Genomic DNA, 27,282 nt, shown 5'->3' on the forward strand with positions numbered 1-27,282 from the left:
TTTGTCAATAAAGTAAAACAAGATTTCTGCTCTGCTTCATGTGCAAGCTGGTTTGTTTCAGTCTCCAAAGTTTCACTTGTTTCCATCAATTCCCTTTTCTTTCTCTGCAGTTGCTGTACATTTTAACTTCTCTCTTTGTACTTGCTCTGTACTTGACTTTCTCTTTCAACAGACATTTAATCCAGCTCTGCCACATAGCGCTGCCTTGCATGGAAGGCATAATGCAACATTTCTTTCGAAATGTTGATTGAGGGTCTTTATGAGAAAGTTGTCATACACCAATCTCAAATCGTTCAATGATTTCTTCATATTTTCAACAAGCAGATCTTTATTTATGCTGTAATATCGTTCGACAACAGCGTGTCCATGAGACAAAACCAAAAACTTCTTTATAACTAACAAATCTTTAAATTCATCCAATAGTTTTGTGTAAAAACAATCCAGCCTCTCAGAGTCCAACTTATACCCAACAAAGGCATCTTTAAACTACTCAGTAAATTTTCTATACAAAACAAACAGCTGATCACATTCTTTGATTGTAACCCATTTCTTCTCCAACAGTGACTGAAGGACACCACGAACCTTTATGGATGACACACTATCTGGATCTAGGCATGTAAGTTCTCTCACAAGCCCAGATTTCAGTGGACTCTTCTGTATGACATACAACAGCAATTTGCACAGGAATGCCTCGCATTCAACTTTAACCTGGAGATTTTTCCTTTCGCTAACGTTCCTCTCTTTGCATGCACAACGGAGATTTTGTGAAGTTGTTAATCCCAAGTTCAAGTTCACATTTGATGCACTCACCATGTTGCTCTTTGGTGGGCTGAATTGTGATAGTTTAGCAGCTGAAGGCAATGTCCCAAGAACAGATTTCTGGGTGATTATGCGTGCCACTTTCATTCCAACTTAACCCTCGAGAAGTCGTGCTGAAAAAGTAACGCGAGTAGTCGCGCGCGGTCAAAAGGACCGCACGAACATAATATGTTGTAAATATCGTTTTAAACATTTTTCTTGTATTAGAAACGTAATTTTGTATATTTTCTGATTAACAGGGAATAACATTTTTATTATTATAATAAGTTTTACAGTAATAACTATTAGAGGAACCTACAATTAGACATGTACTGTCTATTTAATTCTTATTTAGAATAAAATGTTTTTTTTTTCGTTACATATTTCTTTCGATAGATAACTACGTACTAGTTTTATTGAAAATTCTAAATCTGATGACGCTCTTTTGTTTTTGTCAACTCTTTGGGTCGTCTAAAATTAGAAATGCAATAGTATATTACTAAAATAAATACTATATAAACATAACAATAAAACAAAGCTCCACAGCGCATTTTACATTCAATTAAAGCTCACTCGTAGCTAAGCAGATAGCATACGCACCTTTGGCGTGGGACTTCCGGGTTCGATTCTCGGTGGAAGCTCATGTGGTTCGGATCCCACGTTAAGCAGTAGGCCCACGTCTTACATAGCTTTGATGCTGAAACGGGAGCTAAATTGAAATCAAATCAAATCAAATTTACATTGAATTATTTTACGGTCCTGTTATTTTGAAACTTCACCTATACAGCACTACATTGAATTATTTTAGGTTATCTTCAAATTTACACTGTTCTACACTTCGTCGTCGCCTATTTCGTCCTCTCCTGCTCTGACTACATTCGGGGAATCGCTGGTCATTTCTAGGTTTAAGATCTTCATACTCGCTCGCAGACTCCTCACTTCACCTTTCGGATTCACTCACTTCTACAGTTTTTTTTATTATGATCTTTCTCAGACAAAGCTTCTACGAGATCATCTCGGCTAACTTATCCGAATAGTCTATTCCTAACATTTCCCTCCGATCTTTTAAGCTGCTCATTTCTAATTTCCTCATTTTCCACACTTAGTATCAGTTTATTAACTATGTCGACCTCTCTTCCGTCCATTAAAATAATATTTATATTTATAAAGCTTGAAACATCTCCAAAGCAAAGGTCACGTGCAGAGCGAAACACTGAGGAAAAACATTACACGGTTAGTCGCGCGCGGTGGAAAGCACCGCAGTGTCACTAAACAATCACTAGTAGTTAAACTAAACAACGGATAACGGAGTGATTGAGCAGGAATGTTCGGGAAGGTGAGGGATAAGATTAGCTAGACGGTGGAGTCAGCCGGACAAACAGAATGGGCACACGATAAAAAATAATTTCTCTGCGGTGCTTTTGACCGCGGCGCGACTACTCGAAGGTCAATACAAATCTTTAGCTAGGAATGGAAAAATCTGACATTCAGTATTTCTGTAAAGGGTCTTTCCTAGTAAGATAGTGAAATCGGCTCTTGATCCAAATTGGTCCACTATTGACCCAAAATGTTATCCTTGACCTAAAACTATCTAAAAAAAAAATGACCCCCTGCCCCCTCCCCTTACCGAATTATCGTATCATACATGCTCATAATTGAATATTTTTAATTTTGGTAGGGGGTGGTCGAAAAATTTTGAAAGTTTCACAGATTGTAGATACTATCTAGGTGTAAATGTGATTTTTTTTTCAAAACCATCAATGCGTATTTTCTTTATTTTTTGCGTTAAAAATTTCAAAAAATGTAGAAAAAATTTCGGGGGGGGGGGCCGACGCTGATTTTTTGGTCAAAAAATTTGTTATACCCTTAGGTACAACATATATTTTTTTCGGGGCCTGAAAGTAATGGCAACATTGTCAAATAAAACTGAAAACAAACGTGTTTTTCGCACAGTTTTCTTACTGAGGGCCCCTTCAAACAATCGTTTGCCAGAATTCACAATTTCCATTTATCTTCCGTCCCTTCCGATTTGTCGTTCTTTGGCTGCTTCGATTGTGTCCGTTTCGGAAGAGGTACACCAAATATATTTCCATAACAGTGCTTTCACTGCTTCCGACTCTTGCACAACAAAGTTACACATCTCGCGTCGGCTCCTCGTATCTATCAATGCTTGCTTCACTGGCCACACTTCTCTATCGGTAGCGCTCTTCAGCGTGAGCTGTGTAACTTTGTTGTGCAAGAGTCAGTTGAAGTGGAAGCACTCTTACGGAGAATATATTTGGTGTTTCTATTCCGAAGTGGACACAATGGGAGCAGCCGAAGAACAACAGAAGTGTAAGGAACGCAATAGAAATGAAAATTGTAAACTTTGGCAAAGGATTGTTTGAAGGGGCCCTCACCTTGAGGGCCCTAAAATGGTGGGAAAACTGTGCGAAAAACACGTTTGTTTTCAGTTTTATTTCTTTTTGACAATGTTGCCAACACTTTCAGGCTCCGAAAAAAATACATGCTGTACCTAAGGATATAACAATTGACGTGTCCCCCCAAAAATGTTTTCCACAATTTGTTGAAATTTTCAACACACAAAAATATAAAGAAAATACGCATCGATGGTTTTGAAATAAATGCACATTTACATCTAGAAAGTATCTACAATCTGAGAAACTTTCAAAATTATCCGACCATCCCCACCAAAATTAAAAAAAAAAAAAAAACTATTCAATTTTAAGCATGTATGATACGATAATTCGGTAAGGGGAAGGGGTAGGGGGTCAAAAGAATTGAGATAGTTTTAGGTCAAGGGTAAGCTTTTGGGTCAATAGCGACCCAATCTGAATCAAGGGCCGATTTCACTATCTGACTAGGAAAGACCCTTTCAAGGACAAAAATGCATTTTCAAGGACATTTCCAGGTTTGCCAGGACGAGTGGGAACCCTGCTATGATACTACTTTAACATAGCTTATCACTGACTACTGCTCATATACGAGGTGCATACAAAAAAAATATTTTAACGTGAAACTGGCAGCAACGACGAAGCTGTTTACTCAAAAGCATATATTTTAATCACGCTCGAACCTAGCCATAGGAGCTATACACAGGATTCTGATTGGTTGAAGTTATCCGTTCCTCGCCACGTAGCATATATATATAGCACAAATCAAACGCCAATTGCTTTCAGTCCTCGAAGCCGAGCATGCTAGTCAACGGGATAGTAATGAAAAGCACTCTTGGCAGGGTTGGATCTAGGATCCTTCGAACTACGCGTTCGCAGGAGGCGCCAGATGTAGAGGGCGCCAAACTGGAAAATGAATTTTGTGTTTTAATTGTGAACATTTATTAGAGAAAATGTTATGATAAAAAGAAATCCAAATAGCTTCAAATAAATATTGTACAGACTGAGATACAGATAAAATATGTAGGTCTACATCAAAAGAACAACAAAATCCAATCTTTGTATGGTTGGATGTAAAACACCCCTTTACAACTGAAATGGAATCGTACATCAATTGGCAACACTGCCACACTCACAAATGATGCTAGTGAGGGAAAGGAAGATGTTACGGATATGAGATAAAATGAAGGGAAATTTGCAGTGTTGGGTAAGTTACTTGTAAAAATGTAACGCGTTACAAGTTACTTTACTTTCTCTTAAAATGTAACGCGTTAGTAACGCGTTACTTGCCTCAAAAAAGTAACTGTTACTTTACTTCGAAACTAACGCGTTACTAACGCGTTACTTTTAGGTCCGAAACTTTGAATATGTGTAAAAAATCTTATTACTTCAGTTTTCCGTACTGCTATTACTACCGCTATTATTATTATTATTATTATTATTATTATTATTATTATTATTATTATTATTATTATTATTATTATTATTATTATTATTATTATTATTATTATTATTATAACAACACTGTGTATAAACATGAAAGATAGGCGGTTTATATATGAATACTAAAAAAGTAGTTGATTGCCAATCTCTGTAGTCGGGAAGTCTAGGAGTAAAGAACATTGTTCACGAGCTTCTGAATTTGGGTTGAGGGTCTAGGTTGAGTATTCGGGCTCGAGCCAAACGTTGTTAAAAGTTATAGGGCACTGGCCAAATATCTTCAAAACTGCTCGGCCCAGGTTTAGAATTGTCAACGACTCGAGCAGATCGGCTTACAACTCATTCACTATCGACTCAAACCGAGAAGTGAGCTGAGCCAACAACTCACCCAACCGAGTCGGCTAGAGCCTTTCGCTCAGTTGAGTCGAACCGAGCAGATGGCTTATCCCAACCAAACCAGCTCGAGCCGATGGTTCACCCCAAGCGAGCCGGCTCGAGCCATCGGCTTAGTTAAGCCGAGCCGAGCTAAGCTTGTTATAAAAAATCTCTTGTAGTCTCGCTATCGAGACGAGACGAGATGCGAGCAGTGTTCCCTCTCGTGAGCAACACTAAAAGTATTCCATATTACTGCTTAGCTTACATTTCTCATGGCTTTCGCTTTCCAGTGTAATCAGCCCATGATTTCAAAACGAGTTAAAACGAGCGAGCCACTTATCAAACTCGACGTCAAAAACAGTGAATCGGTTCGGAACTCGACTCGAAAATATTACTTTTGACTCGACTCAAAACTCGACTTGGATTCGAGTCGAGTTTTAGCTTGACTCGTGCCCATCCCTATGTGTTAGAAAAAATGGTTGCTTATTATTATTCTGCTAAACTAATTATATAATAATGACAATGTTGCTATGTAAAATTAAAAATACAGAATATAGAGAAACATTACACTACAATTGACGAAATGAGAACACATGAACTGGGGGTGAATCAAAATTGCCAATAACTAAAATCGATACATGTTTTTTAAAGGTAGTTGTTCCAAACTCTATAATCAACGGGACTTTAGGATATGCAAACTGATCTAAAAGAACCCTAATATTACATATCATCAACATTACATCATAAAGTAGGCCTGCTCACCAGAACACCGTTTATTCATATTAAACCTATACTAAATGTCGTTCATTATGGCACCTAATTGTTGATAAATATTTCCCGCCGGGGCACCACTTTACTTTTAAATTCTGTTCAGTAGTGGCGTACTTACGATTTTGTTTCTGTGGGGCTTTGCCTGAAAATGTGAAAATTCTGCTAGATATTTTATATACTTTACTATAGTAAGATTTCGGGGGGGGGTTAAGACCGGAAGTCCCACCCCTAAATACGCCACTGCTGTTCACCATCATCTTCAGCTTTTAAGAAAAAGTATTCTTTCAAATGTTCGAACGATAAAATATTTTCGTTCTCCATCTTTATAAAAACAATACCATTCAAAGTAAAATAGACTACCAGTACGGATAGGTGCTGACTGCCACGGGTGCTGACTGCCACAGCCAATTATTGGTGCTGACTGCCACGACTGTCGCTGATTGCAAATATGAAGGTGCTGACTGCCACGACGGCGTGCTGACTGCCACGAGCCTGGGAGAAACTGTATTTGGAAAGAGAGGAATTAATCCCTCATAATAATTTATAATTATTCATTAATTTAGTAGGGATTAATTTAGTAATCATCACAGCAAATCTATGTGGCATCCTATAAGTTACAAAGTTGATCACTAAGTGGAACGACATACACTTGGATGTTTATAAAGGGATTGTTTTTCTTTTATATGTACAATTTGCACATTTCATTGTTTATATTAATTGTTTTATTGTATTATTTAATGGATATGATGGTCTGAAGCCAGCTGACAAGGGAAGTTTGGGAGAAGCACTCGCCTGCAGAGAAATAAGCATGTCATTTGAAGGACCAATTTATGCTGATTACAACAGCTAATAAAACTCCTGTACGTTGAGAACTGTTCGAGATATTCAGCTTGGAAATTTATATGAGAAAATGAGTGGATGCATGTTTCAATGCGTTAAGTATTCTCACCCATGGGGAAGCCTGATGGTTTGAACTTGCTATTGCTTGATCACTGGGGTCCATTCACAGACAAATTGTCCATTACAAGTTGCATGACGGATGGCAAAGACCTAATGGTTGAGAAGATACCAAACAATTGCACCCGATTTGTGCAACCATTTGATGTGTTTTGATTCCGATCAATCAAAGATTATGGCAGGAGATTTGTATATACATAGTATGAATCTTCTTCATCTGGACGTTATAATGTACCAACGAAACAATCAAATAAAGTTCGTGTCCATACGAATCACTTCCGATCACCGCGATACATTGGGTTGTTTCAGTTTGCGTTCTGCAAGGCAGGTTACGAACAAATTATAGGCCTATAACTTTTGAATCACTTGTCAAATTTGCTTTTTGGTTTGGTTATGCGAACTGTTCTCTTGACGGATGCAACACAATTGCACATATAAAATGTTCATGATGCAAGGGAGTATTTTGCCTGCGTCATTTCTTCATAAAACAGAAGAATAACAGTGATCAATTTTCATCTCTAACCTATGATTATTGTGAACAATATAATGACTAATTGTATCTAACAAACCCGTTAGTTATTGCGAAACACTTTTTTTTTCTGTTACTTCCGATAGCTTTCAATTCGTATGTCAATATTCCTTACTAATTATGTTGTACCTAAGGCGTATAAATGCGTATATCCTCATTTTCTCATATAAACTTCCAAGTTGAATATCTCGAACCGTTCTCAACCGTACAGAAATTTTATTAGCTTGTTATAATCAGCATGAATTGGGACTTCAAATGGCATGCTTAGTTTCTCTGCAGGCGAGTGATTTCTCCTGAACTTCCCTTGTGAGGTACAGCCAGCAGTGCTTTTTTGATGGAACTTTAAAGAGCTGCTCGAAACAATTTGCACAGCTGTACACAGTTCATGCTGACATAGAGAGTTCAAGTGAGAACACATAAATCGTACCAATTTTGTACGCACCGCTCCCTGACAAAACTGAAAATACACTCAGGTCCAAAGTTATTGTCGTATATCTATAACTGTCTTCTTGTAAGAATATAATTTGATAATTTTGCAGAGTACTTTTAATACTTATATTATGTGTATAATCAGGAAATTTATGTTTGTGATAAATTTCATAGAAAAAGAATTATAAATACGAAAATCATAATAAGTAAAATAAAATGTAACTAAATGGACAAGAAAATTTTATTTTTGTTTTATTGTTCTTATTTACTGTTCTTTTGACATGAAATTTACCACATATTTGTCTTTGCCGATTATACACATTCTAACATTATAAGAAATACCGGGCGAATTCGTTATCAAATTATATTACTAGAACAACATATTTATAATCATGTGACAATAATTTTGGACATGAGTGTACATACAGAGACCTGTTTACCTTTGTTAGGTGTTGGTCTGAACAACACGATCCTAAGGATCATATACTTTCTTTCATGCTTCTTGGCATCCGGTAATGTTACGTCTAGCAACTTTCTCTCAGGCTCGTGGCAGTCAGCACCTTGATATTGGCAATCAGCGCCAGTCGTGGCAATCAGCACCAATAATTGGCTGTGGCAGTCAGCACCCCACCAGCAGTACCATTGCACTCGTAGTTCACTCACTAAATGTATTGATTTGGAGCTGTCAAAATCTAAGACAAAATCTTCCAGGTGCTTGCAATCAGTACACGTGATTTCCCTGAGGCTGTCATCTTCCAAAAGCAGCAAGTGGCACTATATTTTGTTATGTAAATAAACAAATCAAATTGTATCTATGAATGTATTTGCAAGCCTACCAACGTAAAGTTCGTAAGGCGAAACGGGAAAATGCACATCGAGATTTCCTGTTCCTCCTTGCATTAAGATGAAAAGTGATAACAGGTTTTACATGCTAATTTCATTGCTAGAGGTCATAAGGCGAAACGGGAAAAGGCGAACAGTGCAGGAATTGTCGGTCATTGATATCGTTCATGCTCCATTGTTCCATTCTGAGAAATTCACGTAAAGAAAAGAAATATTTGTTTCCGAAAAAAAAAATATACATATATTGTAGTTACTCATCCGAAATGTAACGCGAAAAAGTAACGCAAACTAGGTACGTTACTTAAAAATTTGTAACGCGTTACCGTTACAGTTACTTTGGAAAAAATGTAACGCGTTACTAGGAAACGTTACTTAAAAAGTAACGCGTTACTTGCGTTACGTTACTTCCCAAGACTGAGCTTTTCAATAGATGTTATATTAAGCACTACGGCATACGATTAAAGACAGTGGCATTCTTTTCATAATCCCACCATGCACAAAATACAAATATAACAGACTCTTCATTAATCTCCCAACAATCCTTCCGCGACCTTCCTAGAGAATATCATTGAAAAATATGTCTTTGAAATGGGAATAGATCAACAAACAAAAGGAAGTCAACTGCACGTGTTGCTTATGAATTGGGTGGCATTATCACAGTACAAAGAAATGTCTTCAAGGGTGCTCCGCCTTGTCATGAACAGTGCCCGCATAGCGCTTCAGTTTAATGACCACAGTTAAGGGTTGAGAAAGGTCAGCGTAAATGAAATTCACATTAAGTTCAAGCGACTACGCTTTTATTGTCCATTAGTCGATGGAAGGAGAGACATACTAACACCCTAAGAAAAGACGGGCGATACAAATGGAATTTTTGATCACTTCTGAGGGAAATTTTAACAAGTTTTTAATACCAGTGGCTCACAATCGCTGTCCACTGCTTAATGCTCATTTTGTTAATGCCTATTAGTCCATTTGTTATTCGTCTACATTTTCGTCTCTATTCTGAGTGGTTTCGTTTTTTTCTATTTATTTACTTTATAATGTGTTTTTTTACTTTTCAATAGTACTTTGTATTTCATATAATAATATGGCCAACGATAAAAAAACAAGTGAGTATTTTATCGGAAAGAAAGCTACGAAATTTGAAAGATGAGAAGCAAGTGAAAGGTGTGAAAAAAAAAAAAAAAAAAGCTTCTTTCAACTTCTGGACAAAATTTCGAAAGTGATAATCATATAAATGTTAAGGTCGGAGAGTTGTCAATATCAGTCAATGTTAACGAGGCATTTGCAGGCCGACAAACTTTTGAAACTGTAAATTTATTTTACTTGATTGCAGTAATTTAATTGTTAAATTAAAATGGGATGGATACGGCCTTTTTGGTTACGGGTCTGTGTTGAGTGTATTTCAAAATTTGTTTGGATACAATTAGTTTTCATGCAGTACGTATCTAATTCGAAATCGAAATTGTAATTGAAAGGTCATTAGGATTATAAGTAACGCATTTTTTTCGGAACTCTCACTGTCAATCATAGCGGGATATACATATGCTCGTTTATTGTAAGTGTGCTATAATCATTATCAATCCATTCTCTCGTATTAAATTTAGATTAGGGGATATTTTTAAACATTTGGTAATAGTCCTAATGCAAAGTAGAATTTTGATTATTAGCTACTTGTATTCAGAAATGCTCTGACGGAGGTGATCCGAGAGTCTGGATCCCTAAGAACTTTTAAGAAAATTTGCACAATTTCATGGGGCAAATACACAAAATTATTTGCATTTTGTAGGCTACTCCAAAAAATCTTTGGATCCAAAACAGAAATTTTGGGTGTGCCACTCACTGCTTGTGTTTACCCTATGTGACTCATTGCCTGATTTTAAACGTCGAGAGAGACATGAAAGGACTGAATTGCTTTATAGGCCTAAGAGGCTCTGAAAAGAATTTTTGCGGAGTGGGGGCCTGATTTTGAAGTTCCCCACTGAATCTAAGACAAATTAAATATTGATTAAGGCACACACTTATCATATGTTGTGCATTAAACAAGTTCAGCTAAAATTAGTAAAGAACTATTTGAAATCAACTGTATCTCAAGGACAATTAAATCGGCTAGCTTTGATGGCTATTGAAAATGACACACTCAATGAAATGGATACGGATGCAATAATATGAAATTTTGCGAAATTGAAACCCAGAAAAGTGTCTTTATAACATGAAATTTTCTAGGGATGGCCAAAATTTTCCGGAATCCGGATTCCGGAAATTTTGTTTTCCGGAATCGGAAAATTTATTTTCCGGAATTCGGAAAAATTCCGGAATTCGGAAAAATTCCGGAATTCGGAAAAATTCCGGAATTCAGAAAAATTCCGGAATTCGGAAAAATTCCGGAATTCGGAAAAATTCCGGATTTCGGAAAAATTCCGACATTCGGAAAAAATCCGGAATTTAGAAAAATTCCGGAATTCAGAAAAATTCCGGATTTCGGAAAAATTCCGGAATTCGGAAAAATTCCGGATTTCGGAAAAATTCCGACATTCGGAAAAATTCCGGATTTCGGAAAAATTCCGACATTCGGAAAAAATCCGGAATTTAGAAAAATTCCGGAATTCGGAAAAATTCCGGATTTCGGAAAAATTCCGGAATTCAGAAAAAATCCGGAATTTTTCCGAGATCCGGAATTTTTCCGATTTTACTTTCCGGATTCCGGAAAGTAAAAATTCTGGAATTGGCCATCCTTAGCTAGTAGTTGTTAAAAGAGAAACACAATAATGAATAGGCTATATATACTGTATTAATTTCTTGTAGTTGGATATGTCTTTATCATTTACGTAGACAATTGCTACTGCAGTTATTTACTACTTTATGAGAAAGATCTTATTTTCACTCACAAAAAAGTCGCCGGTATGTCTCAAACATTATCGCGTTCCCACCTGCAGCTGCTCCAAAGCACTGCAAACTACTTTTTAATCAGGCGAAAGGCAGTGAAGGAAAATAAATCTCAACAAATATTCTAATAACATTCGCTTATTGTCAACATACCTACAGTGAGCGCAGAAAGTGTTCGTACACCGTGCATAGTTTATATTGAAAACAGCTAGCATGAGAACGGGAGGTGGAAAAATATATATATAACCAGAATTAAGACTACACATTCATACATTTTATTTCTATATACAAGAGAAAGGCCAAACAAACACAATCACTGTTTTGTTCAGAAGAAAAGAGAGAATTCCTTTTTTGTAAACGCAAAAAGTCACCGTACACTTATGCTTGAATTAATGCTTATAAAGTATATTACGTTATTTAATATTTTGTGGGATTACCCTGTGCGTTAATGATTGTCTGTAATCTTCGTGGCATTGATTTCACCTGTAGTAGTTCGTAGTTCTGTAGCTTCGGGACTGATTATGTCCCATTCTTCTTGAATAGCTTTTCTTAGGCCTTCTTTAGTAGACAAGCTGTGCCTTCTGATTCTTGTCTCCAGAACAGATCATAGATGTTCTATGGGGTTCATGTCTGGGGATTGGGGAGGTGTGCGAAGCTGTTTCAAGGTATTATAGAGTCAGGGGCGGGTCCAGAGGGGGCAATCGCCCCCCCCCCACAAGAGGAAACTCTTATTTTATACATAAATAAACCCATCCATAACAAGTTTGGAGCTCTTAAAAGTAGCAGTATTACCGCCGACCGCCCCCCCCCCAGAAGTCCGTCCTGGATCCGCCCCTGGCAAACCTTGCAGACAGGCCTTGTTCAACAGTACAAACAATAATTGCGATGTATAATGTTTCTATCACTGTGCGAAACCATAAAAAAAATAATAAAAAAAGAACTCGAAGACCAAGAGTGTTGAGTGAACAAGTTAAACGTTACATTATTAGGGAAAGAAAAAAGGTTCCAAAAAGTAGTGCTGTGCAATTGGCAACGGATCTGGAAACACGCGGTGTTAAAGTATCAGCCAGTACAGTGCGGAATATTTGCAGGGTATCATGGTCGGATAGCCAGGAAAATGTTCTGGGTGAACAAGACAAATCGTATAAAGAGACTAAAGTTTGAAAAAGAGTATAAAGATAAGGGATCAGGCTTCTTTCTGGAATAGGGTCATATTTTCGGACGAAAATAAATTTAATTTTATCGAGTCCAATGGGAGGCGTATGGTATGGCGCAAGGTGAATACAGAGATGAATCCTCAAAATCTCGTCTCTAAAGTAAGACACGGAGGAGGGTCCGTGCTCGTCTGGGGTTGTATGAGTGCCTCAGGAGTGGGTCGTCTCCACCTTATCGATGGAGTGATGATCTACAAAGTGTATATTAACATATTAAAGGAATATCTCCATACTAGTGGGCAGAAGATGGTTCTTGAAAACAATTTATTGTTCAGCAAGACAACGACTCCAAACATACAGCGGAAAATACTCGATTGTGGCTACTCTATACAGGGGCGGATCCAGGACGGACTTCTGGGGAAGGGGCGGTCGGCAGTAATACTGCTACTTTTAAGAGCTCCAAACTTGTTATGGATGGGTTTATTTATATATAAAATAAGAAAGTTTCCTCATGTGGGGGGGGGCGATGGCCCCGATCGCCCCCCTCTGGATCTGCCCCTGAGGTTTGCTATCTTTCTCAAAGACTTACCCTTCTTATGCACTTTAATAATTACTTTTCTTGTCTCCTCATTTGTTTCTGTTCGGTTGCTTCCCATTTCGACAGCCCACCGTGCAGTTTTTTCACTCCTATTCACAACTAAACTCATTCTGTTACTCGTCATGCTATACAGAGGTGTATACTCAGGTGAATACTAGTGAACCCCAGTTGTGGTATCTTTGTTTCGTATTCGTACGTCAGGTGTACGATCACTTTTTGCGTCTACTCTATATATTTTCTACGGAATTTATTTACTTTCTGACCATTAAACTTGTCTTTGTGGTTCTTTATTGATATATTCATAAAGCTTAGTTTTCATTATTCATATTGTGTGTGTTATTACACTTCTTAAATTTTCTGTTTCTTTTTCGCAGGCATTCTCGTTTCAATAGCATAGGTGTACGAACACTTTCTGCGCTCACTGTATGTACAGTAAATACAAATTGACTTTACGAAGTATACAATGTAATTGTTCAATAATTAACATAAGCAGGCATTCATTAATTTATATTAATATAATAGTTAACAAAACTAATAAGCGGGTGATTGATGACTCAGTGGTAGAGTTTTCATCTATGGTATTCTAACCCAGGACATGTGGGTTTTCGATGGCTAATTTTGTGTTCGAAAATTTTCCCGGTGGTACTCTTGGTTCCCTTTCTTATATTTGTTCCATCATCACTCATTAACGAATTTAGTTTATCAAAACTCTATAGCCATATATTCATTCTGTCCGTCAGTGAAACAAACAGTCTCAAGAACTATCTGATGGATTACCAATCAATTTTGGCCATGATGTACAGAGTCAATAGTTAAGAATCGAGTTCCCTGATGAATGTAATATTCAAACCGGAAGCGGTACAAATCAACCATTTCCGGTTTTAACGTTAATCATTATATAGTAAATATGGTAATAGATAGCGAGAAGCGGTTTCCAGTAATCGACATATATAACATTCATGTAGATAGCATGTTACCCAGTTTGTGCATCTGCTGAAAATAATGAGCTTAGGTATTTAGAGAGCATTTTCCGCTTTAGAAAATGTGTGCTTGGTAAAGAATGTAGAGATTTAGCTGAGTCAGGCACGTAGCTAGAATATGGTAATAGGAAGGGGGGGGGGTCTGTCACGAAATACTATGGTTATTTACCAGGGGCTCAATCATTCTAAACTATTTTATTGGCAACATATATTGATTCGTTTAGCCAAGATTTCTAATGGGGGCATGATACTGTGGTTACACACCAGAGGCTCGATCAATCTAAATATTTTACTGACAACATACCCATATTGATTGGTTAGGACAATAAAATGAGGATATATTAGTAAGTATTTTAATAAGAAGCTATGAAGAAATCTCGAGTAAAAAATTATAAAAAAGTATTGAAAAAGATATAGTCTTCCGAGGTCATTCGAACGGTGTCGAGAATTTTGCGTCTGGGAAATTTGCGCCCTACCTCAAGAACAGGGAAAATTGCGCCTGCGATGTACCTCCACCGGGAAGTTTGAGACCTGCGAAATAAAAGAACCTATTGGAGCTTACGCATTTCCTCGGAGGGGCTGACATTACAGCATAAACAATCCTCCCCCCACAACCATGCCATTTGTGATTTATTTTCATTGTGGCTATATAAGGGGAGAATAAACTTCAATATAAGCCAAAAGAACACAACGGATCAACGCAATCACTGCTTCTTCCAGAGATGATTTTGGGGGAACACTGGCCTCCCCAGAGCTCTCAGAGTGCCCCCTCGGAGGAGACCAAAATAATACGTCTATAATATAATAATAAATAGAATAGTACCAGCAGTGACCCCCCTCCGGAATACTAAATGTGCCCCCCGGAACATTTTTCCTGAAAGAACGACTGAACGCAATTGTGTGTTTGAAGTGTAATTCCAGCAAGTAAACACACTGTACATAGTTTTCTTGATAATATTACTGAACTGATTTTACATTCACTTTACATTTTCTTTTCTATATTTTGTGTCCTGAAAAGCCAAACAACTCTCAAGGATTGTGAACAGAGATATCTGGGTAGAGCCAAACAGCCTTTTGTAGATTAAATTATACTCTTTGATTATATTAATAAATAATTATATATCAGTCATTTATACGTTTATTGTAAATTTTGTAGTATAATGAAAAATTGTATTTGTATGGATTGCCCTTTAGTGAACTAAAATTGTATTTTTTTTTCATTTGTTCGGAATATTATAACGGATGGAGTAACTCACTGAGACGATGAGAGGCAAGCCTAGTTCAAGTGCGAGTGGAAGTTACTTTACACAATACAATAATAAGTTGAATTGTAGGGCGCTAACATCCCAGTGCAAATATATAGCCGGCGCATTTTCCCCTCTTTTTGGGGTAGGGCGCAAACATTCCAGTGCAAATATATTGCGAGTGCATTTTTTCCTATTTTTGTGGTAGGGCGCAAAATTCTCGCATTCAAGGAAAATATAATGTCCGTGAAGTTGACAAGCCACTTATGTCAGACTCCAATTTCGACTTTAAACGTCGCTAGTGCTACGTTAGTGTTCGATAGTGACGCAAATCGTTAGTACTCCAACTGCATGCCAACACGCCCACTTCTAAGAATCATCTCAAAAGTGAGGTTAACCATTAGAGCAAGTAAGTGCTCATTGGTGCCATTAACATTAACGTTAAAGCCTCCATCGTACGGCCCTTTGAGTAATAATAACACCACGTTTTTTGCTAGTCTCAATGCGTCCCTATATTCTCGCGAATATTCTGACGTGCCCAAGTTAGTTACTTTTTTTGGGGGACTATTGTTTATGTTATTGTTTATTGTTTATTGCTAGTCTGCAGAGTAGTCCTTACATTAATATGCCATTGTCCTTGATAATCATTGCGTATTTACAAGCAATTTGTTATTACTGTTAGAAGATATCAAAAAACAAGATAAAATATACTACTTAACGGTTCATATTTTTCTTTTACAGTACATAAACGATTAATAATAGTAATAATAATAATAATAATAATAATAATAATAATAATAATAATAATAATAAGAAGAAGAAGAAGAAGAAGAAGAAGACTATTCCAGCATAAAAGTTATCAATTGCATTACACTGGCAACAAGCGACGCATATTTTAACTTCATAAAAAATCGTTTCTCACGATTTTCTGGAAAACTACGTATGATAACATCTTCATTATGTCAAGTTGTTTATCTCAGTGTAATATATGTCTTACCTCTGGACAATATCACAGTAAAACAAAAATTAAATATTAGGAGTACATCGTACTTTTGGACTACATCTCATTAACCATGGGAAGATTGAGTAGTGTATACTTTAAGATATAAGTTTCAGCTTAACTTGCATCATACATTCTTAGGATTACAAAAAGGAAATTTGTTCGTTTGCATTTGAACAAAATTCTTAGGATTACAAAAAGAAAAAATAATTTTTCCGAATTCCGGAATTTTTCCGAAATCCGGATTTTTTCCGAAATCCGGAATTTTTCCGAATTCCGGAATTTTTCCGAAATACGGATTTTTTCCGAATTCCGGAATTTTTCCGAAATCCGGAATTTTTCCGAAATCCGGATTTTTCCGAATTCCGGAATTTTTCCGAATTCCGGATTTTTCTGAATTCCGGAATTTTTCCGAATTCCGGAATTTTTCCGAATTCCGGAATTTCTCCGAATTCCGGAATTTTTTCGAATTCCGGAATTTTTCCGAATTCCGGAATTTTTCCGAATTCCGGAATTTTTCCGAAATACGGGTTTTTTCCGAATTCCGGAATTTTTCCGAAATCCGGATTTTTTCCGAAATCCGGAATTTTTCCGAAATCCGGAATTTTCCGATTTTACTTTCCGGATTCCGGAAAGTAAAAGTTCCGGAATTGGCCATCCCTAAAATTTTCAGTAACAAAGAAAACGAGAAATGAAGCTAATTACCATAATCATACCACTAGAAAATATTATATAATTGTACTTTTAATGAAGCACATGAGCATACCTCTTTGTCAAAATCAAATCTGTGTTAATGTTAGATTTGAAGTTCATGAATTTTATTTTCTTTCAACTATTATGTTTTTAGTTATATAGGGTGTTTCAAAACAACACCGACTATATTTGGAAGATGATTCCTGGCACCAAGATAAGACAAAAAGTATAGACCAACCTGGGTATAGAAATACGTCATTTCGGAGTTATAGGCTGCCGAAAACATGAAAAAATGAAATTTAAACTACGTCGGGTTCAATACTATGGGACCTACCGTGGTCTGGTCAAGACTTCACTTAGGAACTAATGTGTGTGCTATCCAAAAATACATGTTTCAGACTCCTGCGGTACTTCCGCAAGAATTTTTTATAGAGGAGGTTTAGCTCCGGGCATATAATTTGAAGTACCTACCAACTACCTCTATAAAAATTAATGCGGAAGTAACGCAGAATTCTGAAACCTGTATTTTTGGATAGCATATATATTAGTTCCTTAAGTGAAGTCTTGAACGGACTACGATAAGTTCCGTACTATTGGAGCTGTGGGCCTTTTAAGTTCATTTTTTCATGTTTTCGGTAGCATATAACTCCGAAATGACGGATTTCTTCACCCAGGTTGGTCTATACTTTTTGTCTTATCATGGTGTCAAGAATCACCTTAAACGTTGTCGGTGTTGTTTTGAAAACATTCTGTATATCTTAATTGTGCCTTGTACTTATTTAATGAAAAAAATTCTATTAAAATTGGAACTTTGTTCAGTATTCACCCACACTCAATTGGTTATAATTTCACCATTTTTCGTTAATATTCACAGGGAAACTATAGATATTGAAGAAATCTGCGATTTGAAGAATTTTTGTCATTACAACTTTCTATTCTTTTATCATCGTTTAGTTAGAGACGGCTAAATATTGTTTACTTACACTTAAGGAATGTCGAGAACCGGCCCTTTCTTCGTGGGGGTTCAAGCCCAAGTTTTTTTTTTCTTTTAATTTTCATAACAATTTTATCATTAAAATAAAATGAAAATACTGCTCATTTGGCCTTGTACGTAACATAATGCATAAATTGTGCTTTTTTTAACCATTTACCTAGAGATTTCTAATAGCTCTTATAAACAATGACGTTATAAACCAACATGAGAGGCCCTCGCGAAGCGAGAGGTTGTCGAGGGCAGTGGGGACATCATCTGGTTGTGACGTAATGTCACGTGGTAATTAGCCCACTTTGCACATACAACTTTATTGATGAAAAAATGTGATTTACTTACGTCACGAAAATAGCTGAGCGAGCGAAGGCAGTTAGGAGCCCTCCAGGGCTCGTTTTATTCTACCTTTACCCCATGATAATACCACGTGACATTACGTCACACTCGGGTCGTGCAACTTCGATGTAAATCTAACCTCACTCGCTTCCTTGTGACCAACTTAAAAACAGTTAGGTAGGTAGCGCGTGAAAAAAATATATGCTACTCAGAAATATGCTTTGGTACTCTGCTGCAGACAGAGATAATTCTCACTATAGTGTTTCATTACGCGCAAGTAGCCGTAAGTTGAAACAGTTGCCGTAACAGAAAATCATGCCATGTGTGAGGTGAGATCTGTAATCCGATTTCTCAATGCAAAAGGACGAATGGAGATAACAACCATCGAGAATCGTGTGCCATTTTTGGAAAATAAAAATGAGAGGAAGGGAAGACAATAGTATCTTACTTTTTGGGACGGGCATTCATGACAACGCCTGCCAATACACAGCTACCCATTCATTCACAAATTTCGATGGAAACTTCTAATTCATGCCCCAGTTTTTTCCCCTTTGCCTAAAAAATGGCTTCCTTCGCAACGTTTTAACGACAATGAAGCTCTTTAAGATATCAGTTGTCGATTTGCTTTTCGAGCATCATGTTTACTATATAAAAAAAACTAGCCAAGGTATGTACTGGACTGAACAATATATATATATATATATATATATATATATATATATATATATATATATATATTCTTTTTACTTCTTACTTTCTGCTTTGCACATTTTTTTAGATGCATCTCGTAATTTCTCACCCGAAAAGCGCTACGGAAAAAAAAATCTACCAATAAAAGAACCAATGTTAGCAGTGTATTCACATATATTGTCACAATAATTAACACAATATACATTTATTTCAATCTTTTACACTTAACCTAATGAGTATTTCCACAATACTTAAACCTCAACACTAAATAACACTCTTTAAAAAACTTCATTACTCTCCTACGATACTGAGAAGAAAAATTCGTCCAAAAAATTTGTATAAAAAACATTTACAGAAACTATAACATTCTATAAAATGTTAAAGTTTTTTATTATTGATTGAAAGCACTCGTAATATAAGAATATAAAATTTTTCATTTGCCATTTTATTTATTCTGTCTCTATATTTCGACTTCTAATGATCTTGATGTCTTTGTTTGGACTTCATTTTTGGGAGGACAGGGAGAAAGAACATTCAAACTCTCTATGTGGATCACACATTAACGTTCCTCTTAGAATACGGAACTGTAGGACTTAAGAGTCACACTAAAGTGTCGTAAGACTTACTGGTTTATTTCCTGAATTCAGATATTTAAAATTCCAAAATCATGTGAAGATTTGAGCAAACAGTTTATTTAATATATATATATATATATATATATATATATATATATATATATATATATATATATATAAACGAAATGAACCTGTATTTCTTAAAATAAGCCCTTCTGTTTTCCAGCAAGTGTAATCTTATAAAATCCATCCACGATTTGCTTTGCGTTCAAACGGAATAAATTATTATCTTTGACAAATTTTAACGTAATTTGTAGGCATTTTCATTGATTGCGTTATCTCAAATTATGGAAGTAGTTCACGAATGTTTTCGAGTAAGCACTCACCTGGCATCGTTTGGACTTCGATATCTTTCGACGTGGAATCGACAATTTGGAGTCAGCTTTCTTTTGCTTTTTTCTTAATAATCTTCTATTGGCTTAAAGAAGTGCATTCAATTAGTTAGTCACCATATAATGACTACACTGTTTCCTAATGTCTCAGAAACACGTGTGAAATGAAATGAAATCTTTAAGTTTTACGTCCCACGGGTATGTCAGCCAGGCAAAAGGAGATGGTGATGATGAGAAATGAATGAAATGGTGGAATGAAGAAAGTGGGAGGAAACGGGAGAAACCCAAAAAATCCACTCTGTTTGTCCATCACGAAGCTCACTTGCTGCGATCTGGGATTGAACCAAAAATCCCACACACCAGAGGTGAATGCTCTACCACTGAGCCAAAATGCCCCCAACACACACAAAAAAACACTTGTTGCATTAGTTCTAACTCGTCTTAAAAACCACAACTACTAAAATTTTTGAAAGCGATACTAACAAATCATTTCGAATGAAAATGTAGTCATTACATGGTAACTGTGCCAGGATAACGGACGCAAAATGGAACGTACCTGAATGTGCGTCTTTAAGACAGTGCGGTATTAGATTACTTTTTAAAGATGCTGACTCAAAATTGTTGAATTTTATGTCAAAATGGGTATTGAGGTCCGAACAATACTAGAGGAGTGCTTACTCGAAAACATTCGTGAACTAATTACAGATGATGTGATAACAGAATCAATGACAATGCCTATGTCAGAATTTGTCAAAAAATAACCATTTATTCCATTGAAGGCAACGCAAATCGTGGATAGATTTTCTGAGATTACATTTGCAGAAAAAAACAAAAAGGGCTCATTTTGAAAAATACAGGGTCATTTCATTTTAATATATATCTCCGGGTTTTAAAGAAACTGCTAAAAATCTATCACACGATTTTGGAATTTCAAATATCCGAATTCAGGAAATAAACCAGGAAGTCATACGACTCTGTAGTGTACCTCTAAGACAAACAATCGTAGATGAGTACCTACTCGCTTACGTCGGAATGTGTTACAAGTTTTTACTTAAATGTAATTTATTCCATTTTTACGAGATACGTACCAAAAGTAAGTGCCTTTTGTCATAGTTCTAAAGCTAATAAGGTTAGATAAATATAATTACAGCTTAACTAATTTTAAACTTTAAAGCCTAAATGTGCAAAATTTCAAGCTTTTATCTTCGTTTTTCATATAATCACCTGTAAAAGAAAGCCTCTATTGATACTGACTGGAATGACAAGATTTCACCATACAGATACCTAGGGGCACGAGTTTCTCGCACTAAGAATTTGAAAATTTCGCGTTTGGTTTTTCATATTTCGCATTTTGTCGCATTTTGCGAAAAAAATGTTTCGCATTTTGTAGCTTTTGTGGAAAAGGTATTCCCGGAGATTTTTTACAACTTCCTTTTATTCATAGATCACTATAGAAATAAACCATTAATTACGTAAAAACAAAATACACTGAATACTTCACTTGACACTGTAAATTTCACTTACAGAAAAGTAGATTTTTTTTTAAATCACACTGAAGGAAAATCAGTAACTAAACTTACTATGACCAGGAAAGTTTTGCTGCCTTCTGAAAACACATAGGCACAAGTTACATTTAAGCATTAAACATCAGCATGTTACATGTTTCCACATTTTCCTCCTCCATTGTTCTTCATCACTAGTCCATACTTTAAAAAAAAAAGGAAAAAAAAAAACAGCCTTGCTTATTGGAAGCCACACACATGTAAGTGCATTTACAACAAACTTCAAGCAATCATCATTTCGGAACTGTCCATCCAGGGACGATGGTGGTGGCTAACGTGCAACATGTTCTCAATAGCCGTGACAGGATCACCCAAAATGTACCGTTCATGCCACATTCTACCGTTTCGTAAGCGGAATACTAGCGTTTTTAAATTAATGAAAATGTGTTTTTAAAATTTTGTGTTATTTCGCGTAGTTAGAAATTTCGCTCAAAACTGTCAATTTCGCGTTTTATCGCGCAACGGAAACCAATGAAAATACACATAGAATATCATAAAACGTCAAGAAACTGAAAATTACTTAATTCTGACGCATTTAGTTTTACCGCGCATTGCGAAAAACTCGTGCCTCTACAGATGCCTAATAAAATTTGTCTACATGTAAAAAAAAGATATCGATATTCATCGCCAACTGAAGGATATTTGTAACAATACTGCTTTTGAGGAAATGGGTGCGAGAAATTACGCGAAGGGAAAGAGAGAGAGCAACTGAAGATCTACCAAGACCCACAAGCCCAATTTGTGCATTACAAAAAAATTGAGGCTTTGGTCATGGAGGAGGCCAAGAGGCTAATCGTTGAGGACATCCGTAACCTTACAGGATTCTCTCATTGCATCGTGGAAAGACTTTTCACAGATCACTTGAAGCTATCACGGTCTGTTTACGTTGCATCCGTTGACAACTTGATGAAGATGGTCTCCCGCATAAGGCTTTTTTATGGGACGATATCTCCCACTGGCCTCTGTATGTTTCGAAAACTGAAGGATTTATCACGATGCTGTAGTTTTCAAATCAGAAGTGCCCTCGGAAGTGACAGTTTCTAGTGTCTAAAATATAACCCAGAGACTTCTTACATGCTAAGACACAAAGACTGCAATGGTGTGCAAAAGTGAGAGTTAAAAGGTCATGGTACACACCTCGTGTTCAACGCAGAGCAAGTATTCTGATATTACATTTGCAAAAATGCAAAATGACTGGCTTTCCAATCTCGGTATATACATCTTCAGTTCTGAAAAGAAACAGTTTGCTGAAATCCCTATACATAATTTTGGAATGGATATTTTCAAGAATCCGAATTCAGGAAATTTACGTCTTAAATTCTACACTCAGGATAAAACCGCAGTCTAAGAAGAAATGAAATGAAATCTTTAAGTTTTACGTAGCACGCTTATGCTGGCTAGGCTAAAGAAGACGGTGATGATGAAAAATGAAGGAAATGATAGAATGAAGAAAATGGGAGGAAACGGGAAAACCCCGAGAAAACCGACGCACACGGTGTTTATCCATCTCAAAGTTCCCTTGGCGCGAACTGAGATCAAACCAGAGACCCATGCACCAGAGGTGAACGTTCTGCCACTGTGGCCTCACACAGTCTAAAAAGAACATTAAAGTATGTGATCCACATACGCAGTTCAGTTCAAGTTTTCTTCTCTCCCCCATAAAAAAAAAAAAAAAAAAAAAAAAAAAAAAAAAAAAAAAAAAAAAAAAAACTAGCCCTCAGGACCATTAGTAGAAATATAAAAGACGAAATAAATAAAACAGAGTAAAAAGGTAGATAAAACATTTTATTACATTCTTATAACATACTATCTTACGCCCTCTTAGAAATGTTTTTTTCAAAAACATAAATACAATACAGAGATAAATTTCTCGTATAGAATATATAGAAATTACTTTACACGTTACAACTAACCTTCAGTATATCTCTCTATGAAACATCACATTCACATACATTTATATATATATATACATAAATAATACAATAATACATGATACACACAGATCTCTTTCACTCAATACACAACTTTATTAGCTATCGAGCTCTACCTCCAGTCTTGTTCTATTACGAAGCGAGTGTAAATTCTAAATACAGAAATAATTTTCGTGTGAATGACGCACTACTCGAACAGTCTCACAGTAACACTTACTTCTCAGTTGCTACAAAGAGAAAAAAAAAATGACGTCAATCAGACAAAGAATTTAATTACAGCACACAAATTGCGAGAGCCGTCCAGAAAATAAAGGGCCACTGCGCATCATGCGCACGCGCGGCAGTTAGCTTCTTCCTTCACCCCAGCGTGAGTCGAATCTCAATGCTGTGCGGTCACGCTGATTGTTTTTGCAGTGATTCAAATTGGCGGCGCCAATCAAAAAATCCCGCAAAGTGTGAAGTACTGAGTGTCATTTCTTTTCTGAACGTGCAAAAAGTTAAGCCTATTGAAATTTATAGGCAAATAAAGAATGTTTATGGTGATAGTGCAATGAACAAGTCATCACTGAGGAAATGGTGCATTAAGCTTAATCAAGGGAGAACCAGCGTCCATACTAAAGATCAAAATGGGAGGCCATCACTTGTTACGGAAGAACTGAAGGAAAAAGTCGAAGAAAAAATTCACGAAAACCAACTGATTTTTACTTATTCCCAAAACCTAAGGAATTTTTGGGTGGAAAACAGTTCGCAACCGATGAGGAATTCAAGCAAGCAGTCATAGGCTGGCTCAAATCTTTGGCGACACATGAGTATAACATCGGCATTAAAAAGCTGGTCCCACATTATAACAAGTGTCTTGACAACTATGGCGATTACATAGAAAAGTAGAGTAAGGTCCTGTATCTTTGTAAATAAAGTTTTGTGCTGATATGTTTTATTTCTATTTAACCATACCAAAACGTTCTTTACTTTCTGAACGCCCCTGCTATTTTTAGATTCCGTTAAAATTTTCATTCTATGTGAATACCGTGGGCCCTGCTATTTACTTTCATATTTTTTAAGAATTTGGATGAATCAAACATAGTACTAATATCTATAAAATTTATAAAATAAACTCATTTCGTGAAGTCCAAAATGGGCGATGGATAGCTGCATTTATCGTAGATAACGTCAATGTCTTACAAATCCAAAATTCCTTACGATACTCTGCCACTTCATTTAACATTATTCATATTCAATGTTCATTAAAAAATTACTGACTGCAAAAACACCCAGAATTATTTAACTGTGAAGGTTTTGGGCAAGAGGTTCTTGTCTCCTCTGCACAGATCCTTTCAGAAAGCTAACGTTGTCTGTGGATTAATTATCTTCTGAATATCGAAACTCTTCTAATTTCAGTAGTATTTTATAAAATTACTCTAACAGGGTGTCTACTAAAATTCCAAAATGAAATTTCGTGACCTCTTCTGTACCAAATCTCACAATTTCCTAACATTCTCAAGAGCGAATTTGGGTACAATTTAGGCCGAATTTTCATCCACGCGATAGAAACATACTTTACTTATAATTTGGTAGTATCTAAAGCCGACCATAGACACTTTTGGTGGTGAATTTTGACGTTTTATAAAACAAAATTTTCCAATATGTACTCACATTAGTTAGTGTTTGTTTGTTTGTTTGTTTGTTTTTTTTTTTTTTTTTTAAATCGTGACCCAAAAGCTAAATGTCATGTCTTTTTTCGTGACTTTCGTGACCATTTTCTGATTTCATGACTTCTTCGTGATATTCTTGACTTTCGTGACCGATAGACACCCTGTACAAACTTTTCTACATGAGCAGCAACCGGTATCTTATGTGGTTGAAATTAATAACTAAAAGAACACTGTTTCCAAGTCTCACTTGCTTTCATTGTTTCATTTTACTTTACCAGTAAATGTTAGTCGAAGAAAAGTAACAAAAGTGAAATTTTAACTATACCTAGAGAATCTCATTTGAAATATGTACCTTTATTCCAATGGTATGCTTAAGTTGAGAAAAAATGAACCTGTACTTGAAGTGTTTCACGTAATCAGCCAACAAATTTAATCTATGCCTTTAATTTACTATTTTTCACTATAACCTGCAGATCCTGTAAAAATGCTTGTACTCTATTCCTACATTAAATACTCGGAACATGTACGTACGAATCATACAAATTAACATGTCTTTTCTATTTGCTCCTTCAAAAAGGTGAGTTTCCATAAAAACTTGAGCATTCTTTAAATACTATAGGGAGATACTATGTGCTACACTTCTTCAATATTAACACTATACTAAAATTAGATTTCCCCAACATTTCTCAAAAATCCAAAATTTGAGATGTAATCTCTTTTTAATCATTATGCTCAGGAAGGCAATAACTTTCTGCCGAAAGGATTACCGTTGGATAATTATAATGAAATCTTTCTGTTTTACGTCCCACGGTTATGCCAGCTAGGCTAAAGGAGGCGGTGATGATGAGAAATGAATGAAATAGTCGAGAGTACCTCGAGAAAACCCAGCACACGGTATTTGTCCACACAAAGTTCACTTGGAGCGATCTCGGATCAAACCAAGGACGCCATGCACCAGAGGTGAACGCTCTATCACTGAGCCACCGCGGGTTGGATAATTGTGGGTGTTTTGGGGCTAGGTACTATTTAATGAATATACTTCAATCCTCCTATAATGTGATCCATAGAAATTACGCTCAACTATATATTATTATACGTTAAAAAGTTTAGAACAACGGGCTTAATACAAAACATGTCAACAGACTGAAGGCTTTGTATGCAATTGCATATTTAGAAGATACAGCAAAAGCAGTTTTTACATCTGTTTCTGTTTTTAAATGTTTGAAGGATTTTCGTGTATCTTTTTGCATTATATTGTGCATATTTTAACACTTTGCCCTGTTGCTTTTACGTTTATTTGTAACTCACTTTTATTTAAATATAAATTTCAAATCCAGGTACGTTTTTCTCTCTCTATTATTTTCTTTCTTTTTCTATTTCAACATACTCAGCATTTGGGAAAACCCACTATCTTTTCCTCAAAATGAGTAAAATGAAGCAAATTGTGTCCTGTACGTTCCATTAACATTGTACATAATACAAAATGGCACTGATCTTCTTATATTCATTGACACGTTAATGTTATTTCAATATTTCAAGTATTTTTGTCGAATCTTCTTCGTCAGGAGCCGAAAACTGCTTCAATCATCCTAAACAATGAGTTCATCACATGTTTGATGTATCAATACCAACGTAATTACGGATTTATATAAATTTAGTACATCAATACGATACTGCGTACTGAAAACTTCCAACTATAATGGCGGCATCACACATTATACATCACCCCATAAAACATATCTATGTTAAGTGCGCCTAGAAGTAGTTTTCGTTCCTGAAGAAGTGTGCTCGAGAAAAATACTCGAAATATTGAAACATTAATATGCAAAGAAATTTAAAAAGGTGAGTATTACTTAGTAAACTGAAACTGCTTCAAATTCTCATGATTTAAAGCTGTTGGTTCTTTCCTGGAGCCTTCATCAGAGAGGATATAAAATAGGACTGATATACTGGAATGGACTCACCAGGGAGGGAGCAGAAATAGAGACTATTCCTTACACTACTAGTAGAAATTACAAATTTTTAATTGTGTACCTAGTTTAATTTATGTATCTATCTAAAAGTGT

General features: G+C 36.1%; 1 protein-coding gene across 1 annotated transcript in view; it reads right to left on the reverse strand.

Moving 5' to 3' along the window:
* Window positions 1–19,260: 19,260 nt before the first annotated feature.
* LOC145670525 (peptidyl-prolyl cis-trans isomerase D-like) overlaps window positions 19,261–27,282 on the reverse strand; it is a 42,522-nt gene continuing 34,500 nt past the window's right edge. Inside the window, exon 9 of the mRNA XM_081739302.1 lies at window positions 19,261–23,791. The gene's annotated coding sequence lies outside the window, so the exon portion shown is untranslated. The remainder of the gene's footprint in view (window positions 23,792–27,282) is intronic.

This window comes from Thermobia domestica, chromosome 14, assembly GCF_964235325.1.
Source record: "Thermobia domestica chromosome 14, izTheDome1.hap1.1, whole genome shotgun sequence".
NCBI classification, from domain to species: Eukaryota; Metazoa; Arthropoda; class Insecta; order Zygentoma; family Lepismatidae; genus Thermobia; species Thermobia domestica.